This window comes from Chlamydotis macqueenii, chromosome 4, assembly GCF_036417535.1.
Source record: "Chlamydotis macqueenii isolate bChlMac1 chromosome 4, bChlMac1.mat, whole genome shotgun sequence".
NCBI classification, from domain to species: domain Eukaryota; kingdom Metazoa; phylum Chordata; class Aves; order Otidiformes; family Otididae; genus Chlamydotis; species Chlamydotis macqueenii.
In genome coordinates this window covers 56,375,026-56,382,932 of record NC_141559.1, presented here as the reverse complement: position 1 = coordinate 56,382,932, position 7,907 = coordinate 56,375,026, and the positions used below count along the sequence as shown (strand labels likewise).

General features: G+C 43.5%; 1 protein-coding gene across 3 annotated transcripts in view; it reads left to right on the top strand.

Annotated features, from left to right (window-relative positions):
- The first annotated feature begins 5,553 nt into the window (after nt 1–5,553).
- The window catches only part of ATP10D (ATPase phospholipid transporting 10D (putative)), a 51,749-nt gene continuing 49,395 nt past the window's right edge, over nt 5,554–7,907 (top strand). For all 3 annotated transcript variants that reach the window (XM_086746501.1, XM_086746500.1, XM_086746498.1), the window contains exon 1: nt 5,554–5,623. The gene's annotated coding sequence lies outside the window, so the exon portion shown is untranslated. The remainder of the gene's footprint in view (nt 5,624–7,907) is intronic.

Below are 7,907 nucleotides of genomic sequence, written 5' to 3'. Positions count from 1 at the left end.
AAAGTCTGCTGGGACAAAGTTTCACCTTCAAAAACGTTTAAATACATGTGAACCATAAAAATGAGTTCTTATCACTGTAATGTCCTGTGGAAACTTTTGATCTGATACTAGGTTTCCTAGAATTAGATTAACCATCTTATGAAAAAATAGCCTTGGATTTTCCCTTGCGGAAAACATCTGAGAGAATCAAAAGTCCAACTGGCATCTTCATATCCATCTGCTGGGTGACTTTTATTTGTTCAAGAAATGGATAAAGCAGTTGTGACATAAGTAACAATGTTAAAATAGTGAAAAATTTTGTTTAGCAAATTGGAGTCATCTGTTCAACAGAAATCAAGAGTGAGAAAAACTGTAAAAATAAAACAAAAAAAAAGAACAGGGGAAAAATCTTGAGAAAAATTATAACCCAGACAATAACTTTATACAAGCAAAGAGAGAAAAAAAAGCAACATTTACTAAATAGTTCATTTGGTATCACTGACTCAGCTCATTTTATTAGCTGATAGAATGGTTTGATAAGATGCAGAATTAAGGTTATTTTGTGGACCAGATAAAATCAACAAGTCAAATAACTTGCTTATATATATATAATGAAAAGGAAGGCACATAAGTACATATCGTAAGTGCATATCGAAAGTGTTCTGATGCACAGTAAAACTGTAGCAGTGTAAACAAGTTAATAACAAGTTTACAGCTGTAGATAAGATATGGCTGAAGATTAGCCATGGGAAATTGCCACACCACAGTAAACAGAAAAAGAAGAGATAAAGCAATTTATCCAAGTGCATCAAAGCAGTCTGTGTGAAATTCCACTTAGCTAGTTTGACTTTCCAACTATACACACTTTCCCATCAGCCCAGAAGCAGCAGCATTAGATGGTCTTCCTTTTCTTTAGGGCTGTAGTTTTATGTCTTCTTATTCAATGGGCCCGTGTTTGGTCAGCAGGGTAGTGAACCTGGATTGTTAGAAGCTGGATTCTCACTATAGGTGACCAGTTCAGCTTCTCTATTGCAGAAAGTACTAATGCCAAGATAGGAGGTAAATTCCTGCTGCATTAGGAACTGCAGTAAGATGATGATACCTCATTTAAGATTATTTTCTGCTTGTCCTGGTAATTCAGAGCCCCTTAAAAGTGAAAGACTTTCAGATTCCTTGTTAAATTCCAGTCGGTGGTTACTTTCTGCAAAATGGGCAGCAGAATGAAAATCCCTAGAATAAAAACTCCCATGATACTAGTGACTTTCAGGATGGAAGTTCCTAATACCCATGATGGCCAAGCCACAGTGAGTGGTATGTCAGTAAATGCTATGTCAATAATGATAACTGCTACTGACTGCTAATAACTGCCCTCCAGAACCGGGATATAACGTAAGCTTCCTGATTCCTGGCATTCTGCAATCGGCTAAACATAATGGTATAAACCACTGGCAAAGCAGGATGATCGCCTGAGTGAATAGTACAGTCAGTTACTCCCTTAAAACTTGTCTACACAAGCTACATCACGGCAATTTATCCAACATTAACTAAGGTCTGAATGGATTTGTTAAACTGCATTACACCTTTGGATGGACATTTTTATTCAGAATTCAGTTAGCCTTCATTCGGTTTGATATAATTCAGTCTTATCTGGTTTACTTTAGCAAAACAAAGGTGCATGGATAAACACCAGGAACAAAAAGAACTCTTTAAACCATTAAAACAGTGGTCTCTGCTAGTATAGGAGCGGGTATGAGATTGAGTTTAGAAGCTGGAAGATAATTCTCAACCCTCACAGCAACCATACTGCAGAACACTTTTCTGATACAGCAATATGAGCAAAACACCTAATTGCTTTTAAGATAAAGCTCAGTCAGTTTATAAACCAGATTACACAGCATGCTTGCAATAACAAAGGAATAGATTCAATGACCCAGAAGGTGCCTTTCAGGAAAGTTCCCAGAATAATATTTACATCCCTACTCTACCCCTCTCAAGATTTGCAAAATATACATAATATACACAGAATATATCTTGCACTGTAAAAATATAACAACAAATGTTAGTTCTTTCAACTGAGCATCTAGTCTCAGAATCACTAGCAAACACTTTCAGATTGTGGTGTTTATTCTCCCTTGTGTCAAATTTTTATTTGTAACTTGGAAGTAGTAATACCTTCATGTCTCACAGGGAGCTGTGAAGGAAAATCAATGAATATTTATAAAATGCACACTCCAGTGATGAACACAGTGTCCTCAGGAGGAAATCAATAAACCCATATAGATTTAGATGGTGTATGGTAAATAAAGGTTATAGCCACACACAGACTAGAACAGATAAACAGCTGTCTCATTCACTGTGCATCCATCATCCTGGAAACTGAGTCAGACTGGAGCCCTGTCAGGAAAAGTATCTGAGGATCTTCTAGTAAGAGACCACTTTAGTGCATATACACAACAGACAGCTTTAATTTGCACTGGCAAAATATTGGTTTTTCACATCTAACATTGGTTAGGACTCTACATATGTAATTTAGCCAATGATTTTGTAAAAATACTTCAATGTAATTTAAAATTTAAGGGTTTTGGTGAAATCTCTGCTACAGTTAAATTATTTGGGTTTAGTGCAGAGCTAAGGAGGGAAAAAGCAATCAAATTAGTAGGTGATCATCAAGTCCCTTTCTGGCTATAAATTATGATTAATACACTACCACATCTTCAAAGATATTTAAAGCAGTGTATATCATAGTATGTCACTATTTAGACTGCAAATACACACCAGATCTCTCAGGTACATCCCCTGACCTGATATGAATGCACCTTGTACTTGCTAAGCTGGTCCAAGAGCATCCACACAGCAGTAATGATAACCATCTATATCTAAAAACCCAAATCCCCACTGGCACTGCTATTTATGCGGATTTGGCACTGGCATCTGTGAGGAATCATACCCCAGTTTTTAGCATTTCATTAACTTGAGGTGCTCTGGGAAATGTCTGATGGCATGCTATGACAAATTTCCCTCTTCCTTCCAGGTCTTTGTGGGAAAGTTTTCAGTCTGCCAACATGCTTAGTTAGCAGTTCCCGTGATGTAAGTTCCTGTCTTTCATGTGTCCCAACCAGTGCCAATATGAGCACAGCTGGACGAGCTGTTCATGCTCCTACTTGCAGAGTTATTACAGCCATGAACAGATAGAGAATTCGAAGAACACAGAGGACCAAAGAGGTCTCCAGCTGTGCTGGAGTGATCAATAGCTCTCACGTGCCCATAGTTTTCCCTTTTCATGTGGTGGTTCAGGAGTTAATATGACAGACACCTGCAGACCTCTCTGGAAAAAAAGAGATATATGTGTGTGGATGACATGTTATTACGTCTGCACAGAAAAGCTATCAGTGAGATTTCTCAGTCAAGTGTTATCTCTGGTGACTGTCTTCTCTGTAGTTACTCTTCCATAGAATACTTAGGAGAAGACAGCTTAATTATACACTTCAGGCATGCTGGATGGTTGCTTTGCTTGGGATCAAGATAATTTGTACAACTGGACAGTAGTACAAAAAAATAAAGTGAAAACATGTATGTGTAACGGCCAAGTCAGGTGCCAGTAAAGCCTCCCACTCACCCAATCAGACTGACCTCTCCAAAAAGCTCACATACCCTGCCTCAACATATCTCATTTAACTGCGCAGAGTGCTGCGCTAAGGCAGCTATGCTCCTTCTGGCAGCCAGCCTAGCTCATTTATAGCTTGGTCAGGTATTTTTGCAGCACAGTGATGTGCATGCCTAATTGAGGCAATTGTTACTGCTGGGCAGACAAGGGAAAAAAAATGATGCCTTTTGTAGTTGTAAGCTTGCAGGGTGGACTGACAAGCATGAAAAAATATGAATGGCAAATGTGAGACTCTGCATATTAATTATTTACAGCTTTGATGTAATCACAGCCACAGAAGAGGTGGCTATTTTGTTAAAAGCTTTGTGATGTTCTTTTCTTTCTCAAACACCTGTGCCAACCTGAAAGTTCCAATAAATCAATATGTTAACCAATTAAACATTAAAGTAACTGTTTCCTGGCAGGCCTACTATTACCTTGTGTCTTGCAGCAGCTCATCCTGCCCACCCCAGAGTTGCATCCTCTTTCCTACAGCACCTGAGCCAGCAAAGGTGGTGGATCCTGCAAGGAAACAGAAGAACCCCATTATGTTTTCCTGCCCAGAGGAATAAACCTGCATAATTTCAAGGCAGAAGTTATGGACTTCCTTCATGTAGATTCCTTCTGACATGCCAGTATTTTTGACATTCCTACAATCCATAAGGGCACTTTAAAAAACAGACCATCAGCTGCCATTCACTGAGACATAACTAAAGTGTTTTCAGTGTGTGGTCAGGGATGCGAGGCATGCTAAAATGCAGGACAACAGAGGAAAACAATGCCACACACATAGGAGGGAGAGCACAACCAACTACCACTGCTTGGCACAGCCCTCGTGGTTCACTGTTAGGCATTAATTGTTGATACTGGACAAGTACTGCTAATTCCAGTCCATTTCAATAGGGACCAAGGGGTCTGCAAATAACTTTTTTCTGGGTTTATTTTTTTTTTCCTTCGTTTTTCAGCAGAAGATGGTCTTGGAGTAGGAATCCGCTCACTTTTTTTTTGTAAAAGACCATGAGATTCCATTGTAAGGGGCAGCCTTCAAGAGAGCTCTGGAAGGCAGTAAGGACGGTGTGGGGCTTCAAAAAGGGCTACTGATGAAACAGCTCACTGAGGTTCCTGATGGCAGTGATTTGTTTAAGATAACTCAGGCAGTTTCTCAATGGCCAGAGGCTTACTTCCTAGAAAACAAGAGAGAGTGTTTGCTAACCTTGATTGGCCCAGTAGCTAGGAAACTTGATATTTAGACAGGCCGAGCTGCCTTCAGTGCCAGACTGTCCTGGCAAAAGATCAAGAACATCAATTTCCTTGACAAGCTGTCAAGGGCATCAGGTTCTGTCACAGCCACACTCCTGCCACAGCCTCCATCTGCTGAGGCCTCTAGGGGCAAAAAAAGCCTTTACATGATAACTAACTTTTGAATGGCCAAGTGCTGCGGTCGACAGAGATTGTAAAAGCGGCTCTGTTTGTATTTTGCTTTGAAAACTCAGCTCCTGGGCCTGGCAGGAGAAAAACGGGTGCCCAACTGCTGACGCCTGGGCACGACGGCCCTTTGCCTGCACGCAGCCCGTCGTGCTGGCTTGGGGCTGGGTGTGCCCTTGGCTGGGGGAAAGGGCTTGCTTGGCAGTGCCCAGCCTCGCCTCACGAAGCGGCAGACAAAGGCCTGGCCCCTACGGCAAGGAGCAAAGCTTCCTCACCCGGGACCGTGGGGTCTGCGGCCGGGCCGCTTTTGGAGGGGTCCCCCGCCGCAGCCCGGCCCGGCGGGCCCTGCCTCAGTCAATCTCCGGGGGACAAAGACCACAGCGTGAAAGACGCGAGAAGAAAATGCCGGCTAAGGGGAGAGTAAGAAGCTGAGAGCGGCGGAGAGTGCCGGGGGATGGAGGCGGAGACGGGCCGGGCAGCACCGGCGGGGCGGGGCGGCCGCGGAGGCGGGAGGCAAAGCGGCGGGCGCGGAGCGGGGGTCGCGGCCATGATGCTGGGACGTGCGTGGTGCCACTGGTAAGGCCGCCGGGCGGGACCGAGTGCGCGGCTGGAGGGGCGGGAGGGCAGCAGTGCCGGGCTGCTGGGTCGAAGCCGCGGCCGTGGGAGGAACCCGCAGTCCTTCGCGAGGAGGCTGTGGTGGAGCCGGCTGCGGGGACGAACGAGGCGGCAGGAAAACGGGGCTGCCTGCGGCTGCTGGTCTCCGGGCCTCGCAGCCGGCCTGGGCTCGACAGGTGCCCTCCCCCACCCCGCCGCCCGGGACGGGGCCGAGGCGGAGCTGCCGCCCTCCAGGCCCTGCCCGAGGTGCCTCGGTGCCGCCGGCGGCCCGGGAAGCCCTTGCCGGGCAGGTGCCGCCCAGCAGCTTGAGGAGAACGTGAAGCGGTCGTTTCGTGGCGTGAAAAGGCGAGGTCGTCACAACCGACCTGTCCGTTTCCACGTCCCAGTCGGACTCGGACTTAGGTAGTTTAGGAATTTATGGCAAGGAAGGATTTATGGATTCGGTCCGTGTAAGCCACAGGGAAATCCCTGAAGCTTCAGGAAACTAGGACTGACAGAGGAGGATCACATTCTTTTCTTAATTGCCAGTACTGTGGATTATCTGGGTTACAAAGGCAATAGCCACAGCTGGTACATATTTCTAATAAAAACTGGACCAAAATCAGGACTGAGTGCCTTGTGTAAGTACTCAAAGTCACTCACTCTAATCTGACATTCCTGTCCCACATCCCTGTGCTAACATGAGTACTTTCACAGCTGTAAGCTGGATCAGGAAACCAAGTAATATTATTGTCTTAGAGTTAGTAAAAGGCCTTACAGATCAGTGAGTTGAACCAGGTTCAGTAAGTAGCAGATCGATTATGAAGGAGGGGATAAAGGCAGGAGCACAAGGCAGGAGAAGCACGAGCAACTCATTTTGGTGTTAGCTTTTAAATCAGTTCAGCTACTCACAGCACTGCTTCTTTAGCATCTTAAATAGTTTTGAAGTTATAGGGTCAGAATTTGAGCATTCTTAACCCCCTGCATTTTTTTTCCTAGGCTTATATATCTTTTGTTTTAATTTTTAATAATAAGACTTTGAAGGATACGCATTTGTGGTTGAGCTCTGAATTGCTGTAGGACACCTCTCTTTCAGGCCTGAAATATCCTCTCAAGAGGCATGTTTTGTAGTGTTGCAGAAACTCTCTGGTGGTTAAAGTGGATTCACAGGTTATTCCTGTCAAAAGATCCCCAAGCAGTAGACAGGTTTTATTGCTTCATGACTAATATCCGATTGTATTCCTGAGGTTATAAAAGAGTCAGTTCTGTCAAAAATTCACTACAGTGTTAGAAAATTATGTTCACTGCTGAATTCTGTTGAACAGTGTTATGGCTCATGGCCACCTGTATCACACCTAGTTATAGTTTCTGTAATTACTTTTAAAAGCCTAATTTTGTCTCTATAAAGCCAGAAGCCATCAATATAGACTGATAGGCTGTTTAAAATTGATATAATTTGGCATAATTTCTGCTGTCACATTAATGTAGTGAAAATACATTTATGTGTTCCAAGTATAGGGACAGTGCACAATTCCTGTGTTGGACAGCTAATAGTTGAAATCAGTGTCATGAAATATTTAGTGAAATCTGCAAGATCTGGGCCCAATTTTAGACCTGAATATAATAAATGGTACTGGAAGAGAAGTGATGAGTCAGAAAGGCAAGGACAGAAGTAGCAATACTAAAATAAACAGAAGTGCCATAAAGGATTTGATGAGGCTGAAACAAAAATTAGACACCTGTGTAGTTTGAGTCTGACCCTCTGAACTGCCTCTCTGAAGGTATCTCCCACTGAAAATCTTAAAATGCCAAGGGAAAAAATGTGATGCACAGCTTATGTTCTAAAACAGCACTGTCATTTGCAGCTGGGCTGCGTGTGAGGAAGAGGCTTTACTGGTAGAAAGTAGGAGCTGTGCTGATGCACAGCAGTTGTTGCTGAAGCTATGTCACACAGACACACTGGGTCAACACAACAGCATTGACAATTGAGATGCTGTCAGCTGCAGCGTTACCATCCCTTTGAAATGTGCAGGTGTCTCACATCTGTTGTAGCTGTTTTAGCTTCTGAAAAATCAGAAAGCTGTATGTAAAACGTTCATTTTTAAGATGCACTTTTGGTAGGTGTGATTGCAGTATGCTTAAGGTAGCTTTGATCTGTTTGGCTAAAAACCAGTGAAGCTGCACTGCTACAGGCCTTGACACGAGCTGTTTAAGTCTGCACAGTACTTGAAGACCTTCATGGAAATCTGTACTTTTGTGGCTTAAC